At 43.1% G+C, this 21,169-nt stretch overlaps 1 protein-coding gene across 4 annotated transcripts in view; it reads right to left on the reverse strand.

The window, feature by feature from the left end:
* ELF1 (E74 like ETS transcription factor 1) overlaps positions 1-21,169 on the reverse strand; it is a 93,507-nt gene that overhangs the window by 48,593 nt on the left and 23,745 nt on the right. Inside the window, exon 1 of one of the 4 annotated variants that reach the window (XM_069802628.1) lies at positions 17,442-17,595. The exons of the other annotated variants lie outside the window; for them this stretch is intronic. The gene's annotated coding sequence lies outside the window, so the exon portion shown is untranslated. Of the gene's footprint in view, positions 1-17,441; positions 17,596-21,169 lie in introns of those variants that run through there. 4 annotated transcript variants of the gene reach the window in all.

Genomic DNA, 21,169 nt, shown 5'->3' on the forward strand with positions numbered 1-21,169 from the left:
GCTCATCGCCACCTCAGTACTGCTGGGAGAGTATTTAGCTTGATCTTACCCTCTTCCACTGAAGGCCAAACAAACGAGATTAACTGCCCCCCCCCAAAAAGGACAGCATCCCCCAGGCAGTGCATAGGGAGCTCGCGCAGTCTGCCAAGCTTGCGAGAACTCAGCAGTCGGTCTACCAGCCTGAGGAACGCAGCAGCACTAACCTCTCGGTCTTGCAAAGATAACATCTGTGCACAGTTACTGTCAAAAAGCGGAGAAGCGTACATGCAAGTCAGGCCTTCACCACCTGAAAAACATCGGCCACAAGCACACCGACACATAGAAAGCTTCCTGGCAACCGACAGCATGACTGCCAGTCTTTCTAAGAACTTCTCCGTGATGGGCTACCTAAAGGTCTCTTATCCTAACAACCATCAGGTTTTGTTAGAAAGAACATTTCCGAAAGCGTGGCCTTGTTTAGCAATATAATATGGATCCAAGGAGCGGCTTAAAACAGTAGTAGCAAAGACCTGCTTCTCTTCTTGCTACTGCATAGTGGTACACATGCATGCTAACCTCCAGTAAACACAGGGGCTGGGTGGGGAGTGTGGTTTGCAGGTCCAAAACTCTTGGGAATCACTAACTTCATCTGGCCTTTGATTCTGCCTTTGTAGTTAATTCATCACTACTGGTAAAGAGAAGGAAAAAATCAGGTGCTCACATTTCCCAGTTGATAAAATGAGAAAAAGGAGACATTCAATTAAGTCGAGAAGCAACTAGTTTTGAAAAGATGAAGGGAAAGCAATTAAAAATGCATCAGCCTAGATGTACTTGCTCAAACTCCTTGCTACAGACATGACAGAAGTCAAAAGCTTAGGAAAATTATAAAATGTTTTAGAAACAGCTCGATGTAATTAGACCAAATCAGCCTCATTACATAAGGATTTCTTTTTAAACAGAATGGAAAAGACCTGTCATAACACAAGACAAACCTCCAGTAATGCAGATTGCAACCACACATCTCCACAGGTAGGATTTTGCTGTAAATTTTTTCTTTGTAACTGCTTACTTCTGGACTCATGTATTCTCCACCAGAAAAATAGTAATATATTAAACACAGCAAAAACAGAATAGATTGACTACAAGTTTGATATGACACTGCAAGCATCCGCACAGTCTAGTTCATCGAGGTAAGTGATACTAATTATGGAGAGAAAGGAAAACAAAAGATATCTTGTTACTTCCTCTCCTACAACACTCAGTATACACTATTTTATCGAACAGTAAATTTGCAGAGCCAGGATTGGTTTTATGTGTTGTCATATGATAACGAAATTATCAGCATTAATAAATAACATCAGTATCAAAGATATCTTACTGTTTTTTATATTGCACAAAATCCCCAAAAGCTGGTTAAAAAAAGATACCAAGAAAACTGTAAATTGATAAAATCCCAAATCCAGTTCAGAAATTTCTGTGATCCAAATTAATTATTCCAGTGACACAGAACAAATGTTTTAAAAGGCATCCTCAAGGAGTTTCTGGCATTTAATAGCACCTTTTAAGGAGCATTAAGACCACAATCCTGTAAGCAACTGTAACAAGAGAGCTGCAGATAAGTCAAATCTCACTGGTTTCAAAGGTCTCAGTACAGAGACAGCTGAAGGTCTGAGCTCCAAGACAGCTACAACAGGATATGAGGAAACTCGCAAAAGAGGGTGGCGGGAGGAAGAACTGCTTGACCCTAAGAGGTTTTGGTCTTTTGATTAACGCATACACACAAGAGAATGAAGCGGTGGCAGTGGGAGTAAGAAACATCAGGGGAAACTAAATGTAATTGCTTTGGCTAGGTGCCAAACTTCACAAATTACCAGTTGCCAGGCTGTACCCAATACTGATATAAAACTGTCAACCATTCTCTAAAAATTACTTTACCCACAAATTAGTAACGCAGTCGTCGTTTTTAAATCACCTGCAGGTAAAAGTTAAGTTTACCAGAGAAAAATCTGCTAGCCAACAACATCAACATTTTTCTTTTTTAAACTGGAATGTAAATACACACAAAATATATACATTAAAGGGGGAAAATGAAAAAAAAAAAAAGGCCAGCGGAGATCAGGTTCAAGTCAAAAGTTTCTTATTCCAGGCAACCTTTTCCAGCCAAGCGTCGGTAATTCTAGATCAGGGAGTTGAACTCCCACAGGATTTTTTCAGCATTCTGCAGATGATGCTACAGGACCAAGCTCAGTAAAAATCCCAGTTACAACTTCTGCAACACAGATTTTTAGCATTCTGCGGCTTTCCTTTTGCAATTAATTTATTTTTAAACTTTTCCAACTGGACTGTCAAGCACAACGAACAAAACATTTAAATAAGTTCAAAATTACTCTGTTGTAGCCATAAAAATACTGTGTGATTTGCACTTCTATGTTTGAGTATTTCAGCAGTTTCAGAACTCTGAATTTGATTTAACTGATGTGCACCAACTAGAAAGGGCACAAACTAAGCCACATAGAACTTGCTGAAGTCTCCCCTTTCCCAAACACACATAGACTTCAAGCCTCAGTTTGGTACTTCACTCCTGTTGACGATGCGTACGTTCAAGGCTGCATTCAGCAACTCTGCCAGGTTGAGAAACGTAAAGGTTCTTACCTTTGCAGTGTCTTTAAAGAATCTGTACGAACACAGAACAGATTAGGCAATGTCTCTGTTGTTTGCCTCTCATTTGCTGTCAGCTGTCAGCAATATGAACAGTCGAAAGGCTCTGGAGCAGGCTGGTATTAGTCAGCTAGACTTGAATTTCCAGTTCTTTTACATTGCTGTCTATTTTCCTTCATTAAGTTAGCCTGTCCTACCCTGGTATCAGATTACAGGGAGCCAACATTTATAGCACCTTGCAAAACAGTCCCACATATCACATACCTAAGTCTGCCTATACCTGTTGCCCTCAACGTTTAACCCTTACTACCAACACGAAAAACTTTTATTCTACAATGTACCACCTAAAAAACATTTGCAGCAGAGGAGTCGTTTTTCCTTCTTACCTGACAGCTACAGGACGGCATGAGATTTCATTTTACAAACTGGAGGACACGGGCAGGCTACGCCAAGAACAGCGGCTCTGAGACACCCGCAAGAACAAACCCGGAGACCCAGCAGCAGAGACTTCTCCTGCCTCCAATGAGAACCATGGCCTGGAAGCACTTGCTGCTTATTTCAGCAGGTCTCAGAAACCCCAAACGGCTCGTTCTGGGTCCAAGATCATCTAATTACCCTCACTCCTCGCCCCACTTCAGACCATGATGCTAGAGCGGGAGGCAGGCCGGCGCGTTTCCAGCCCGCGCTTGGCGCAGCGCGAGCAGATGCCGTTTCCAGCCCACGGCCCTCCCAGGGCCGCCGGCTTCCCTCTGCACGGCCAACACGCCGTGCTGCCCTGGGCTTGGCTCTTCCACCTTCTCCCCGACAGCTTTCAGCCCACCTTCCCTTTCTGGAGGGTGTGCTGCTAATCCTACTTCCACAGTCTAAGGTCTGCAGCCGAGACAGCGGCGAGTTAAACCCTACAATGCTGAAAAAAAAGTAGCAGCGATTTCTCTCTTTATGCAAGGTGTGTGGCCATCCCTTTGAACATCAGCTGTGATGGTGACGCTTCAGAAGACTACACAAGGTATTTTATGTGTTCTTCTAGGACAGGTACCTTTGCTTTCCTACACGCACATCATACACCTTGGAATTAAACAGAGTTTCAACAAATAAATATGCATATTCTTACAACTCACTCAGGGTTCTTCAGGCAGCCTCCTTCTTGGGACAAGCGGTTCATTTTGCTGAAGCTGAGAGTATAAGCTAATACACCATTACACTCATGCAAGTGAGCTAACCCAGAGAGCACGGATGAAACATGCAAGAAAAGTTTTATTTGCATGCCGCTTTAACCTAAATCTTTACTTCAGTAACTTTTTAACCCTTCAGACAAGAATCACAGACCCAATCAAAGCAAAGCAAAAAATAAATGGCTAAGAGGGCTTGTGTTGAGAAACAGTACGGCCTGTATCACAAAGCACGGCAACTAACAGTCATCTATAAGCTGATTTCTTAACACAGCGTTAAACAAACGTTTTGGTCTTTGAGAGATTCCAGCTCAGGATTTAGAAGAGTGTTTACATTTATATTTAAGTTAGCATTGTGGTTAACGATGATGAGTGGGTAAGAGATATATTTTCAGTCTTTCTTATTTATAAAGCTTATCAGTTAAAACACATTTTTGCAGACTGTGCCTGAAGCTTTTTAATCTATTTGTCACAAAGATCCTCATTTAAATTTACCCACAAATATAAGAAATGAAGTACCCAGTTATGCATTTCCAATGGTTATACCACAGGAATTCTTCACTGAGGTTTTTCACACCAGGCAGGAGGTGACCTGTTTTCTCCAGTCTGTAATCGGACACAGCACAGTGCCCATACAGTGCCCCAACACGCGCCTTCCTTATACATCCCCAAGGGTCCATTTTGTCACACGTTCAGCCACAACCATCAAGATTACTTCTTCTTGTCAGTTCTTTCTGAAATATTTTGATGAGTGAACTAAGACAATTAGTACTGTGAATTTTTTGTTTTTAAGGGCTTGGAAAGTCCAATACCATTACTAACACAGCCAGAGAGTTATTTATGAGCTTGGGACAGGAGAGACACACCTCCATCAGCAAACCTCTCAGAAAAATTAAGACAAATCTCCTACTTCGTCATAATCACAAAGCTGATGTTTGCACTAAGCTTTCATACAGATTCCAAAAAAACCCAAAAAGCAATAAAAAAGCCCAACCCAAGCGTGAGTGACAACACCTCCTAAGATTTCACAAGCAGAAATACTTGATTCAAAAAAGCCTGTAGAAACAGGAATTAAAGGTAATGTAAGAAGAGGTGCAAAGTACCAAACCGTACCTACAGTCGGGCAGATTGATAAGGAACAGCTGCAGACAGGGAAGTCGGAGATGTCAGTCAGACTTCATGAACACCCTCCCACTACCCTCCAGCACCAACAAGTCTGGGGGTTTTTTCCACTGTTTGTCTTCTCTAATGTAACTGTCTTGGTTTTTTAGCATGAGCACATTCAACTTTATTTTTGGCTTAATCAGGTTCGTTACTGTAGCTCAGACAGCGTTCATGTAACAAGAATTCACGTAGGCCATGATGGACTTGTTCTCCTAAATGGGGCACCAAAACAAACTCCACACCTTCAAGACAGTCTCCCAAATCAAGGCATGGGGTTTGTGACTCCTTTCTGAGGTGAACTCTTCTGCCTGATTTCTAGTGTAACATATTTTACAGATTATTGTAGCTGCAACTCATGTGTCATCTATAGGCCTAACAAAAAAGATACTTAAATTTATTGAAAATTATAGAATGAGGGAGCTAAGCTTTTAAACTCACAGGCAGAAGGCTGTAACTGAATGTTTTCCCTCAGCATGAGACACCGCTCTGAGCTGGTACGTGCTTTCTGCACGGTTAATTCATACCAGTGTTCCTGGTCACAGCTCACCACAGAGAAAAGCAAGCAGCAACAAAATACTCCAAATATGTTCAAGTAAACACAACTAGTAAGCTTTTCTGCAGCATGCAGGAAAGGGAGCAAAGTCACCCACCAAACAGTTTGCTCTGAACTCAAGAAATACTCTCAAAACATTAGTTTAAAACTGAACTTGAGATTTGAAACAACTTTAAGAAAGCACGAACACACACACACAGAGACAAGGAGGGATGTGGCCTTGGTTAGAAAAGGTATTACATAGCCAGAGGGACTTCAAAAAACAAAACAAAGCAAAAAAAAAAAAAAAAAAAGACACTGAACCCTAGGCTCTTGCTGTAACTTGTTTGGTACACAAACCACCTTGTTACTAGACAGCCAACTACTTATGGGCGTGGAGCGCACAGCACAAAGAGCTCTATGTGCAGGTTATCCCAATAATCTCGTCTAATCTAGGCACACTGAATATACCTCCATTGTACCCGGAAAAAGGAATAGAATCCTCTCGTCTCTAAACCTTCCTGAGAGGACGAATTCAGCCCTGCAGAGAGACCACAGTTTGGGGTTTTTTCATGCCCAATCTTTGTCATTATCTTTCCTTCTTTCACCTATTAGCATCTTCAGCATTAACTCACTTCATAGACTTAAGAATATTGTTTAGAATAACAAATAAGAATATTGTTTAAGAATATTGTTTTGAGAGGTCAACGCTTCTACGTTTCTCTTACTTCCCTCTTGGAAATGTCTGTCTCATTTCAGCCAGCTTTTCAGAAGGTAATCATCTACATCCAGGTTCCAGGTGCTTGCCAAGTCAGACATTCACTGAACGGTTGTGCTGTTTTCACAGAATCACAGAATGGTTTGGGTTGGAAGGGACTTTAAAGATCATGTAGTTCCAACCCCCCTTCCACTAGACCAGGTTGCTCAAAGCCCCATCCAACCTGGCCTTGAACGCTGCCAGGGATGGGGCAGCCACAGCCTCTCTGGGCAACCTGTGCCAGTGCCTCACCACCCTCATAGTGAAGATTTTTTTCCTAATATCTAATCTAAATCTACCCTCTTTCAGTTTAAAACTGTTAGCCCTTGCCTGTCACTACACTCCCTGTCAAGAGTCCCTCTCCAGCTTTCCTGTAGACCCCCTTTAAGTACTGGAAGGCCACCATAAGGTCTCCCTGGAGCCTTCTCTTCTCCAGGCTGAACAACCCCAACTCTCTCAGCCTTTCCTCACAGGAGAGGTGCTCCAGCCCCCTGATGGTTTTTGTGTCTCCCCTCTGGACCCGCTCCAACGCGTCCATGTCTGTCCCGCGCTGAGGACCCCAGAGCTGGATGCAGGGCCGCAGGTGGGCTCTCACCCGATGGGAGCAGCGGGGCAGAATCCCCTCCCTCGACCTGCTTGCTGCCCACGCTGCTTGGGATGCAGCCCAGGACACGGTCGGCTTTCGGGGCTGCGAGTGCACGTTGCTGGCTCATGTCCAGCTTTTCATCCACCTGTTCCCCCAAGTCCAAGGATGTGGAATATGGTGGTGCCTTTGCCTTTTAAGCCTGCATAGCAAGAGTGGTCATCTCCTGAGCCAAGAACCTGCATTTTTTAAAACAATTGCCTTCACCTACTTGTTCAGTATTACCCTTCCCCAAAAGCTGCTGCCAGGTTAAATCAATGAGGTGCTGAAGGCTGCCTAAATTGGAGAAGAGCATTAACAGCATGAAGAGTACAGGCATTTCTGCTGTACTGAACATCTGTCCAGGACATAACATGTGAGAGATCTGATTCACTTCAATATCTGCAGAAAAAAATCTTAGGTAAAGAACCAAACAGAGAGTACTCCATTTAAAATCATGCCTTTAAAACCTCTGCAAGGCAAGAGACTGCTTACACAGTTACAGTGGAGAAGAACATTTACTCAAGCTATTATTAAAATACTTTTTAGACTGCCAATTTTAATGCACTCTAAAATGCAATGTATTCACTCTGATTATTCTGCAAATGTGTGTGCTTCATGATGCTTAGCGTTATTACAATAATAAATACATTAACTTGCAGCTATGTAGGATAAGACAGAAACGAATATTCCCATGCCATTTGTACATTTTTCTTCTTACAGATCAGTGTAGCTTAAATGTTATGTTCTAAAGTATTTGCATGGGGTGGGATTAAGAAGGGAGACTATTTGTCTGGGGAATTTCAAACTAGTGAACTTGGCTATTAAGAGAATATAAATTATCTCCTGACTTGTTGCTAGACTAGCAATTCCCACCATGGGGTTTCAAACAGTGATGAAACATGAGTTAAAGACCAACAAGACTAATATAAAAAGGCAAAAAGATTTCTCTTAAGAGTGATGTGGAAAAGGAGCAGGGTCTGCAAAGGTCCCTCCAGGGAAGGCAGCGTCTGGACAGGCCAGTATTTCTCATTTCGTAACGTCTGGGGAAATGTTCGCACTGAAGCCTAAGTCATTCTCATATGAGCACGCACCTGCTCCTGGGAGACACAGGAATTCACTACTAATGAACTAGACACAGAATTTATGAGTGTTACATGAAAAGACCTACAGAATCAGGGTATTCTGGAAAGTTTCAGAGCCCCCACAAAGCAGGTGTAGAGAAATTCAAGCCTCCCTTCTTCCTCATTTCATCATTCAAGTTCCTGTGCGTTTTGCAGAACTTAACAGGGCATCAGAGCTGGCTGCTGCGCGTGTCCCTGTGCCATCCAGTCGTAGCCCCTACCGCAGGGCTCCGTGATCCAGCCTGACTCACCAGCTGCAGGGGGAAACAAGGCAGCACAGGTGGGGGGAACCAAATTGCCCGGGGAAAACACAAAATTGCCCGGTCACCTTGGGCTGAGCAGCGTGCCCAACTCGGTCTCATACTGCGACAGAAAGCAGCGCAACCTCGCCGCAGCCACAGGCTCACGAACCTGGAGACCTCTTTCTACCTCCCCTCAGCTCCACAGAACAAATAATACAGATATTACAGCACCCAGGCTCATAAAGATTTTGATATACAGCTTGTCAGCTCAAATGACGACCACTCTTGCTATGGAGGCCTCAAAGGCAACGACACCACCATATCCCATGTCCTTATTCACGCAGGCAAACATGCGCCCACGCACACACATGCACTTGCCCTCTTGCTCAGACACTGTCTGAACAGGGCCACTGCACAAGTTCACCCATGCCTCCCAAAAGACAAACCCTGACAGTGTCATGGACAGGAGAAGGGTTGAGCAGGCATGCACCCACACAGCTTCTACCATCACAAAACAATTTTCTCCTGTGACAGCTTTTCCTCCTTTGACCCGCAAAAATAGGATTTTTCCTGACAATTGAGTCCTCTAAAATCAGAATAATTCTAAAAGCCTCAAACACCATCATAAGGAAGGACTTTGGTTGCTCCCATAGTCAATGAGAGGAAAGGTGGGCTGCATCTCCTGGAGCGGATGGTTTTTCTCCACTGATTATAGGACAGCAACAGAGGCTAATTAAGGTCCTTCCTTGAGTCACTTCTCTGACTTGCCTACATTCCCAGGAGTTGATCCAAGCCTCAATTCATAAAATCACAGAATGGTCTGGGTTGGAAGGGACCTTAAAGATCGTGTAGTTCCAACCCCGCTGCCATGGGCAGGGACACCTTCCACCAGACCAGGTTGCTCAAAGCCCCATCCAACCTGGCCTTGAACAGTGCCAGGGATGGGGCAGCCACAGCCTCTCTTGGGCAACCTGTTCCAGTGTCTCACCACCCTCGTAGTGAACAACTTAAAACTAATCGAAATCTACCCTCTTTCAGTTTAAAACTGTTGCTCCTTGTCCTGTCACTACAGTTGCTGGTGAAAAGTCTCTCTCCAGCTTTCTTATAAGTCCCCTCTATATATTGAAAGTCGGCAATAAGGTCTCCCTGGAGCCTTCTCTTCTCTAGGCTGAACAGCTTTCAACTGTTCAACTGTTTCAACTCCCTCAGCCTTTCTTCATAGGAGAGGTGTTCCAGCCCTCTGACCATTTTTATTTAGGTCTCTGGGAAAACAAGCATATGGTGTGCCTAAAGCAAGCACTCCAGCCTTTCTCGCAGCGCAACAGCCTCATCATGCAAGGAGCTCCTCAGCAGACATCAGCTCTGTTATGAAAATTTGCAAATTATCGCAGAAGCTAGAGATTAAAAGCATTCTATCTAACTCTTCTACACTTTCCTCTCCCAGCATGACATTCAACCTGTACAGAGTCAGGAAAAAGAAAAAAAAAAACAACAACAAAACCCAAGAGGAAGCAGAGGTCAAAGTGGAAGATACCTATACGAGTACCATAAACAAGGTAATGCAGGGAGAGGCTGCTTTACATAGTTTTTAATCCATCCTTTCACTTACCCTCCAGCCTCCTTTCTTTTTCTTCTTTTCTGTTGCCTAATATTTGATCTAATTCCATGAAGTCTCAGTTTCCATCCAAATGTGGTTTGCTGTGATTGCAGATGCAATAAATTAATATCAGAATTGTGGGTGAGTGGATGGGGGGAAAAAAACCCCAACACTATGCCTTTTTTCAAGATGCCACAGACTTCAAGCAGAGTTTCTTGGAGGTTTTACTGTGTGTTCCCCCCAAGAGGGTTGTGCCTCATTTGTACCTTTCCTCTCTCAAACAAGACAGTACTGAGAAAAACAGTGCTCAAAACTGAAAGAAAAAAAGGTCAGCAGAAGCATCCTGTCGCTGTGAAAGGCTTCCAGCCCAGCTATGTTAGAAATGCGAGAGCTGGTGCCTTTCGCAGAGGAAAAATTCAGAGTTTTGCCCCTGTGGTGCCAGCTCCTGGCACTGCGGAAACCCGAGGGGAGCAGAAGCTGCTCCCTCGGGGTCAAGGCACCGCCGAGAGCTATGAGCGGCGCCTGCCTCTGCAAGAGCAGCTCTTCTGCTGAGCGCAGAGCCATCTCCTCCCCACCCCTCGCGTAAGGTGCGATGCATGGTGCTTCATAACGCAACAGAAGTCGGGAGAAAAAAAAAAAAAAAAATCCAACCCCCAAACCCCTTATCCTTCCAATCTCACTGCCCCTACAACCCTTCTACTCTTCCCCACCCAGAGGATGTGCCCCTCAGGCTGAGAGCCTCTATTTTAAAGAGCATGTAGTACAGAAACATTTTATTACGCAGCAAGGACATCTCTACTCAATGCTGGCTAGTCAACGAATAAACAGTAAAGGGAAAAAAACCCAATACTCGGGGAGTTATGCTGTCACATGAGGAAGAAAAGGACATCCAATCAGGCAAAAAGGCTGAAATGAATCCACACAGTTTCAGTTCTAATATAATTTTGATGTGCAGAGTACTCAGTTCTCTAAAATCTGATGCTGGGGAAGATATTATTAGAGTTCTAGCTTCAATAAGTTAACTGTGTTGTAATAACATGCCTATCTTCAGAAATCATGAGATCTACTTAAAAACCATTATGTCTTTTACAATAGAAGGTTTTATGTGCCTTTTACTGTGAACTTGTAACAAGTTGTTGAACTGAAAGCCAGAGCTGCCTCAGAAACACACAGATCTACAAGTGGATTAAAATGAAAACAATTAATAATAATTTTTAAAAAATCACTCCAAAGATCACAGGATCTTACAATAAAAACTCACCAGCTCAAGTAACGTGGCAGTCATGTGCCCAGAAAGATATTAATGAAATTGCATGACTTCACACCCAATCTGTCTGTTTCTCGTATGCATTTAAAAACTCCTACACTGGCAGCAGTGGAAAAAGAAACACCGGACCTCAGCTCTCACTGCATTAGGATGACTCCCATGGTTACTCTTTTACACTTCATGCTTCAAGAGTTCCAAGCACTGCTTTCTGTTGAACTAATTAAATGCTGATCTTTACTCTCAGGTATCTAAATAAGGGCCTCAGACGGATAACAGTCAAAAGCGTACGGGCACGAGTACGCTCTTGGGAAGACTGCTACCCAATGACCGCCCGGGGCAGACAGCGGAGCCGTCATCTCTGGGTGCATCTGCTCCCCTGCTCGTGGTTTAACTGACAGGAAGCACGGACGAAGATACCGGGACCCACCGACGAGTGTTTCCTGCCTGCACAGCCACGTCCCCCCCGCTCCGCACGCTTGTCACCCAGCGCGCCTGTCACCCAGCACGCCTGCTCCTTCTGCGCGGGACGTGGGAGGAACTCCTCCACGAGGGGGAGAAACTCCGTGGCACCTTCTAAAAAAAAGAAAAAAAAAATTAAGTAAATTAAGCCCACGCACAGAAAGCCCGTCAGCTGGATGGATGAAAAGGAATCAGGCCAAGCACATTGAAATGCGGCCCCAGAAGGCCACCAAAGCAGGGTATAAAATGCTGGTGGCATGTTCTCATCCAGCATGGCCCAGGACAACACGCAAGCCAGTCTGGAGGTTTTAGAGTCTGGCCTTCCTCAAACGGGCTTGTACACCACCAAGAAACCAAGTTACTTGTCTTAGTAGATGAAGAAGCAAACAAGCAGAACGCTTCAGAAATTAACCACAACCAGTGGCAGAAACCACACTGCCAAATACAGCACCAGCACATCTACTTAATGGGACCACCCTGTCCTAGAAAAGGGGACAGGTTAGATGATCTACGGGGCTTTTCTAACACTAATACCTAGAGTAACACCTGCTAGTCTACCACAAAATTGAAATGCTGAAGAAGTGTTTAGTACCAGCAGGATAAGCACAAGAATTAATATAGCTTAAGCAAGCAAAAAAACAACTGCTAGACACAGCAAATTTCAGTGAAAAGCAGAAACTCCAGCACAGCTGTAATTTCTATGGTATCTATATATGAAGCAATATGCTATACTCAGCCCCTCTCTACATAGTCTTCTGCTCAGTCTTAGATTACCCCATAATGTCACCTGTCAGAAAACATCTCCTTAGCCAGCCTAAAAACTATACTTCCAGGTAGGATAAGAAATTATTAAGATGGCCTCGTATCCTTCCTCCACCAACGGCCAACTAGTGGTATAAAACTGAGGAGAACCGATTTTGAGCTGTACCTGCAGGGCTGCCAACCAAAACAACAGAAGACACATCACTCATGTAATTAAGCTGGGAAATATATCAAGTGGTAGATATCTAGTAGATTTAACACTATCATCTACTGCTATAGCCTAGGAGCATTTTCTGCATAAACTTAAAAGCAGTGAAAAAAATCTTCATTGGATTTCATGGAGTTTCTGGCACATTTTACCCTTTAGGGAACCAATGCTCTCCATCCTACCATACTCTCCATCCTAACGTGCTCCTCAACCCCATTCCAGAACAGTTTGGAACAAAGATGCCTTCACATGGTGACTGGCACTGTTAGTAGAACAGCCGTCTCAAAGCCAGTGGTCTGCAATTTCCTGAAAATGACCAGGCTCCAAATTCTCATTTCCAACTAGAAACCGATTCTGTAACCATGTTCCTCCGACAGAGCGTGCTTTGTCCCCAGCTTTCACGTGCTCCCATCGGAGCTCTGTGACCATCTGGGTTATCCCAGAGAACCGCAGCTGTCCAGTGCTTCAAAAGACAAGACTATGTCCCTCCACGTCACCGGGAACTTGACCCCTTCATGCCTTGAAAGTCAGAGCAAAAGCCCTAAACCAGGACCCATCAGACACTAAGAGAAAGCCAGTGGACGAACTTGCAGCAGAAGCTCGCTTCTGCAGCATTTCTGTCCTCCGCTTAAGACACAAGTCCCACCCTTGACAAATACTCAAGTAATCCCAAGCAGCCAACAAATTAAAAAAAGATACAAAGTAATGGTTGCTCAAAAGCCTTTCTGAACAAAAAAGCCTTGCAGCATGATCTGAACCTTACTAAATTTTGCTGGATTGGCAAAAGGACTTAGACGAGAACTGAAAAAAAAAAGTATTTTCCATCTCAGATTCCAACAATACTATGTAGCCAACAGCATTTTTGTAGATTTGCTTCTTAGTTTGTAAGTCACGTTGGTCATATCTTGCAACATGTACTGGCAGGATTCAATGTTTTCCTAAGAAAACCGGGGTGGCAGATGCTGACACTGATCCAGAAATGGTTTACTCTCAAGCTGGATATTCTTTTTAACCCTGAAAGTTCATCTGTGTACTGCTAATGAACTACAGATTTTATTACAGCAAACATTTCAAAATTCTCATATGTATTTATTTTCATGGTGTATTATTATTGTACTAGTTATAAGCACAACACCGAAGAAGTTGTATTTACAAGCATAACCATCTCTATTATATTGACTATACACTATTAAATTAGCCAAAAATTTAATGTAACATAAGCGTAGGGCTAGAGTAAAAGTGGGTGTGTTCTTTTATAAATTATTTTGAAGCAGTTTAAGATCATCTACGTTTTCAAGCTCTGTATATTCTAAGCAAAAATGGAAAGGTAAATGTTGTGGTATTTATATTTATAAAAGAAAAACAAAAATCAAGATCTCTCAGTTCTTACAAAATTGAAAATTTATTCCTCGAAGCTGCTGCTGCGTGGCATCAGCAAGGAACCCGCATGCTCCGAACAGCCTGTCCCCTGCATTTCTTCCTCCGACTCAGTTACAGCGAACAGGAGAGGAATGGTCTCCACAGAACTGCTTTGCCCGCAGATCAGCTATGAGTCAACTTGTCTCATGTCTCTGCAACTAGTAGCCTAACTGCTACGGTGTGGGTTTTTGGGGAGGTAGGAGGGATCACAGCTCACCGAGTGCCTTATAGAGCGAGGAGCAAAAGTGAAACCGAGCTGATCAACACCCACTGACCAGGCTCCCCAGACAGCAAGAAAGGAACAGCCTTCGCAGATTTCCGTTTGTTTTAGCCAGCTTTAACAGAGGGGAACATCATTTTTAATTCTACAGGGTCCCTTTAATAAACAGCCCAAAGAAGACATTTTCCAGATAACCAAGGAATTTTTTACAGTGTTGACTTACCAAGCAGAGCACAATAACCAGCTATTCTGTTTGCACTACGAGGCAGTACAGTGCAATGAGTTAATAATTTATCACGGCATTGCTCTTGGCAACTGACCATAATCAACTTTTAAAATTCTTCCTTGTTCTTACATTTTTAGTCTCAGCAAGAATATGGCATCCTTAGAGCTGCAGCTCTAGCTGAACATTTTCTAGCTGAGGTAAGAGGTTTAATCTTCCCGAACACCTGCTTTCCTCCTGTATTGTTTCAGGCTCAGAGCAAAGGTCGTAATTTCATTTCAATAACCTGATTTAGCAGACAGGAATAACTAGAATATTTTTAAACAAAGCAAGAAGTTCACATTCTTTCAAAAAGACGCAGCGCTGCGCTTCTCATCCCTGCATTTCCTTCCCCTTCTTCTCCCAGAAGGAAAAAGAACAAAAAAGCCCAAGCTTCTCCCTCCACCAAAAGCTTTTATTTGCACATGTTCCCCAACTAACAAGCAAACACCCTTTCCCCCATTTTATATTATCGAGACTTATGCCTCTACGTAATTTGGGGCAAAGCCTGATTTATTAGTTAACACACTCTTCCTCTCAATCAGAAGCATCTAGCTGTGGTGTTCAGACAACTCGTTTCGAAAACACGTTTTTGAGAGTTTAGAAGTGACGTGTAGGAGAGAGTTAACTGTCCTAATTATCACTTCATTGAAGCTTTGGCTGTAGAAACAGTCCTCTTCCAAGGACAACTGTGCTACTCGGTCCTCCCCCTTATTTCTCAACCCCAGCTCTTACAAACTCCACAGCTCCACCACTCCGAAACCGACCCCTCACCTGGTTCAGTCAACCAGCCCACCAACTTCCCATGGCACGGACACCTGACTTGCCAACTTGGCTCATCTCGGCTGAACCAGATCAGGGGTTGCTCACACAAACATTTTGGACTGTGGATGGGAGGGGAGGGCAATAAAACACTAGGAAAAAAACTATGCTGTCAGTGAGGAAAAATGAGGGTGGCACCCCACAAGCAGCACCGAGGTAGCTGGATGAGTGCTCCTGCCATGGAAACATCCAGGAACGATCATGCCCACCTCTAACTGTTTCACTAAGGGTACATTTTAAATTAAATTAGATAAGTTGATATGCTCACAAAAATGTACATCCAGAGTTTAAATTGCAAGTTTAGCTCAACTAGTGTAGCTTACTGTTGAGTCAAGAACCTAAGGGTAAGCTAAGGGCCTGGGCAGATGCTAAATGAGCCGTTTAAGGATTTACAACCCATCACCTCCAGGATAGCTCATTATCCAAGTAAAACTTGCTTGGTCCAAACCTCCCTTCTGTGCTTCAGGGCGTATCCTCGTAAACCATTGCTGTGTGGGTTTAACGGGATGTGCCACCAAGGGACTGGGGTGGTTAGCAATCTTCACTTAGGAGTAAAAATGAGCAGCTGGGGTGAGGCTGAAGCACTTTCAGCCTGCACGTAAACTGGTAAGTAAGCAGAGGGTGTGTGGAGATAGCGGAGACAGCACTGAGGCACTAGCATCGTTCTCCCATCTAGTTAGTAAATACCAGGCTTGCTCCCCACAGACGGCGTAACAGGTTCTTCCAAGGCAGCCTCTGTCAGCAAGCAAGCTGCTTTCTCCAGTCTTCTTTTTTCCTGATTTCACCCCACCTAGAGTTCCTCATATAAGGCAGCAAAAATGAACCCACAAAACCTCCCATTGATTTTTTTTTTTCCCCCCCTTTTCACAGACATGCTGCATCCATGCAGCATGTACAGATCAGTGATTCTGGGTCTTCTCTCTCAGGGCAGCGGTTATTTTACTCAGCTAGCTATTTGCAACTGCTAACTGCTACTGTCTCTCCTCTCAAGTGCACACATTTTAAAGCACAGTACATGAATAAAATGTCATCACAGCTCTCTTGTTTACGAAGCCTGGCAGTAAAAATTAACAAAATGCTTCCTAAGTCCACCTGAATGCAGGGCACTCGTAAGAGAAGCTTTAAACATTACAAACATTGGAATCTAGACACCAAATGTACCCTTTCTAACTACGCGGCTTTGAAAGTATTAAACCTTTTCTGCAAATATCTCTATTATTTTTAAACAAAACATTTGCAAGACCGAGCTCTTACCTTGTAGTTTGGCCAAAGTTTTCCGACATTTCTTACTGTTGAGAATTATTTCTAGTCCATTACCACTGAAACAACATTTAATACAGCTCATTTGAAGGACTGTATTAAAAGACAAGTAGCTTTTTATAAAAACCAACGGTAGAATGCTGTATTACATCAAGCATTCACAATTAGACATACGTCTTTCAGAAGTGCACAAGGAAAATATTCTACCAACAGTAACTTTCTTCTTGGTTTTCTTCTCAGGAAATCCCTCCACAGCCCATTTTTTAATGGTCTAAATTAATGGCTTTCTATATTACAGCTCCATCAGACAAATTGAAATTGTATTTCAGTTGCTTCAAAAGCAACTTATTTCATTGTTCCTTTTAGCTGATACTAAAAGAAATATACTTTTTTTAACAAAAAAGGGCCAGTATTTTTAAAAATGCCACAAGCCATCCCTAGCAGTCCAACTTGAGACTGTTTCTCAACACAGAAAGTTTCATTTTCATTCATATGTCTAAACCACCTTTGTAAAGAAAAAAAGCCCCCGAAGAGCACTTCCTCTCTACAGTTCCTTCTTTTCTCTTTTTGAAATAAACAAAAGTCAGTTGTTGTTTTGAAAAAAACAGGATGGCAGCCCCTCAGTAGCCCACCACCAAGGGCGTCTGGAGCCCCTTGCTGGGCTCACAGAGCTCTCGACAAGCTGGTTTGGAGGCACCGGGAGACAGGGAAGTAAATTCTTGCAATTTGTGCAGGTTTGCCACCCTTTGCATTCCATGGCATATAAGCTTCATAATTATTTTCTTGATAACTAATACCCTCGTTCGCATGCTTCATTTACAGGCACCGTGACAAAGCTTGAATAGCTACAGAGAGTAAATAGTTTACAGAGGCTCTGGAGAAGGGGAAGGAAATAACAGCACAAAACAGCAAACTTACCAAGAGAATGGGAGTGGATAACATAGCCACCACCTCCAAGGACAATGTCAGGCAAAATTCTGCCTTCAGCAGACAATGTGCAAGCCCTGGTGCCTTCAAGATACAGTTTTCATAAAAGTTCTTCCTAAGAGGGTCATCTTCTGGTTGGAAGGACAGCCTCCACTAAAAACAAACCATGCCATCACATCCTTAGGAAACTATTCTTGGTAGCTCCAAAATTATCTAGTGCAGCACATGTAGCACGCACAAAGAGAAGAAAACTAACAGTATCCTTGTCAACCTGCTTTTAACTTGAAATTGAGTCCGGCTGGAAGAGCAAGTTAAACATTAATTTTCTGACAGCGGTCAGCCCTGGGTATCACAAGTTGTAACCGTAGTTTCACAATCACGTTTTGCTGCTTCTTTCCCTAGCTGCAATATAAAACTGAACAAACACGGAGATAGCTGGGAACTGGAGAACAGCAGAAGTGACTTGATACAAAGCTCATAAAAGCAAGGTAGCTTTCTCCTAACCTGTCAGCTTCATTAACTCTCTCAAAAGATCCCACGAAAATCACAAGTAACTCTAGAGGAACATACAGAATAACAAAAGAGTATATGGAGCCACAATATATATTAGCATTTTTTTCCCCTCAACATCAGGCAACAATTTGAATCAACCAAGCTCACCCCCTTCTTCCAATTCCGAAACCCTGTCTCATGTGGGATTACATTTATACTGAGCCCACTTAAGAAGTCAAACCACTACCATGCAAGAAGATAAGTGAGGCAAATGCGGAAGGAGCTTGCAAATGAAACGATGAGACCGTTAGTACACTAACGGTAACCACTGAAGAAGCGCAAAACATTGCCCTCAAAATAAAAAATATATTTGGTATATTCACACAGAAATGCTGACGATGAATTAAATATAGGGTGTTCTAGAAATAGACTAAAATGTCTAATTATAGAAGCGGACAGTGACATTCAATCCATCTAAAACCAACCCTTTCCCACAGTTTCCAACCTATGTATTTAGTATTCCTATTCCTAGCTGATTTTCTTAACCATAATATTTTTTCCCCCAATAGAGAAAGAAAGAATTTTTACATACAAGTTTAAGAATTGGAGGTTCTTTCCAGGCTAACAAAATGGCTACAATATTCACATTCAAACGTGAACCTAGTACAAAGTCACACGTGACCCAAGATGACTGATCTAAAGACAAATAAATGACCTGAGCTCTAGCCATCCGATTCATCACCAAAGATAGCTGGTAGGTAGTTAAGGCCTAAAGCACATCAAGGTAAGAATGCATAAACTTTAGTCCCTATCTAATGGGATCCTTTTAGCACAAAGGCTGACACAGTGGGAAGCTTTGCCGCAGGACAGGCCCATATTGAAGAATAAATCATTTTTACCTCTACACAGATTAGCCTTGTCAGGTCAGGAGAGGGAGAATGTCTAGAGCCTTTCACATGGCTGCTGCAGACTTTTGATAAGCAAAAGACTTCAAATTTCAGTATGTACAGTCTCTGTCAACTACTTCATCTGTGAAGGAACGTTTAAGGAAGATTTAAGAAAGCAACATTTAAGTAAGATTTAAGGAAGCAAATAATCTCTAAAGCACATCAGTAGCATTAAAAGGATAAGCACAGTAAATCACTGGCGTATGGTAGCAAAGTTTCAGCTCTTACAGAGTGGACTGTAACCCAGGCTGGAAACATGAACTCCACCTCCTGATGCTCCCGTGCTGAATCACTCCGGCGGGGGAAAGTCCTTGCTGCTCCTCGCACGCCCAACAGAACTCCAGAGAGTTACCAAAAGTGTCAGTGAAAACAACAAAATCTGCCAGCTAAAGCTGAGAAACTTCTGCTAATGCTTGCAGTAAGTGAAAGCTGTTTGGGAGATCAAAGCTTCTCCTCTGATATAGAGGGAAATCCTGCGTTTTTCTTACAAAGTCTTTTCTATCAGCTCGCCGAACACAGTCCTACTGTAGTTCCCTCCCTTGAATACAGCTGTGCTGAAAAGAGAGAAAAGGGTACGCTTACACACCTCATGGCTGGGTTTTTTTTATACACAGAAGTGTCCAAAGAGTAACACACACCCCTGAAGTATGAGCTTGCAGCAATACTGAAACATCAGGCTATACCAGGCCAACAACATTCTTCAGATCTGGACGTTTAATTCTTTTCTTTTCTCATTTGAGTGCCAAGATCACAGATTTGGCAATTCTCATATTCAACAGATGAAAAAAAAGAGCATATTAAAAAACAGGCACTTCTGTAAAACCATGGGTCTGGAAATAATGTTCAGGCTAACTGGCATCTAATGATACCACTCCCATGGCTCATCTCTCAACAACCACAAACTCAATCCAAACTGAAAGATCCCTGCCTTAGAGTTGAGGGGGCGGGGGGTGGGAAGCAGGAGGTTGGTGTTTTTTTGGACAGAAACACAGGTTTCAGCTATAAAAATCAACAAAAACTAATGCCATTTCTCTGTCCCTTCTAATCTACTTCTCTGCCTTCTACAAGATCTGTCCAAGCTGTCATCTGTAAGGCCTGAAGGACTTTCAAATCACTTTTTCTTAGCTCCACCACTGCACCCCAGATACTTCCGCAGCCCTGGAGTAGTCCTTGCGCAGCAGCAGGAGAGCCTGAACATGGCAGCTTTGACTTCGAAGAGGAACTGCTGCTCTGCAAAGCCCTGCTCGGGAGAAAGCAGCAGCAGCTACTTACCCTTTAGCATACAACAAGTGTTCTGCCCAAGATAAGCAGCTGCAGGTTGGAAGACGACTTAGGATAACTCAAGTTTTTAAGGCTGGATGTCTCGACAAGGTCTGGTACAGCAGAAAGAAGGGGAGGAAAGAGGTAAGGAAAGGGAGGCTTGTGCTCTGCCAGTTGCAAGCACAGCAGACAGTTGTTGCCTCAGCCCCAAGATCTGAAAATAAAATTCATGATGAAAAAAAGGAAGGTGCAAATACCTTAAAGAATTTTCCAGTAAAAAACTTCTATCACCAACTCAAAACAATTTTTTTCCGAGTGGTTCCTCTGTAGTTTTATCATTTTCTCTGTGAATTTTCCAACATGAAACAATGCACCAAAAAAAATCTCCCAAACCCTTTCCAAAACTGTTGCTTTTAGAAAGAAAAAAGACAAAACATACAATCAAAAGATGGTAAATAACACACCATACCGTAAGATGGAGAAGGAAGATATGGGTGAACACTGGCAGGGCTGAAGACAAGAGACAGCCTCACCCAAAACATGACCATTTACTTAATGGTTGCCTCCCCCTCTCCCTCCTCTGCAACCTATCACAGTATCACAGTATCACAGAGCAAGACTCCATTATACTTCTCAGATATAGGCTGCATATGGTAAATGAAACTGGGAAGTAGTCCCCAGCGCGCAACAGTTTGAGCTCAGTAGGAAGACGAATTCAACTTTATTTCTCAACTGAAAGACTGACATAGAGAGCCCAAAGTTATACACACAGACAAAACTTCTAAAGATATCAGCCTGCATTTCTGTTCAACTATAAACAAGGTGGAAACACTCTTTTCCAAAATGCTGTGCTAGAGTTCAGAAGTACATAATTAGGAGAATCAAGGTGGTTTTCATCCACTGGAAGTTTAAAAAGCAATTTGACACACCGCAATTACCTCCAGGATTTTCTTCTCCCATTACAACCACCACTAAGCCCATTTTATAATTGGTCTGTCCCTCTGCCACGTACACCATCCC

This window comes from Haliaeetus albicilla, chromosome 15, assembly GCF_947461875.1.
Source record: "Haliaeetus albicilla chromosome 15, bHalAlb1.1, whole genome shotgun sequence".
Lineage (NCBI taxonomy): Eukaryota > Metazoa > Chordata > Aves > Accipitriformes > Accipitridae > Haliaeetus > Haliaeetus albicilla.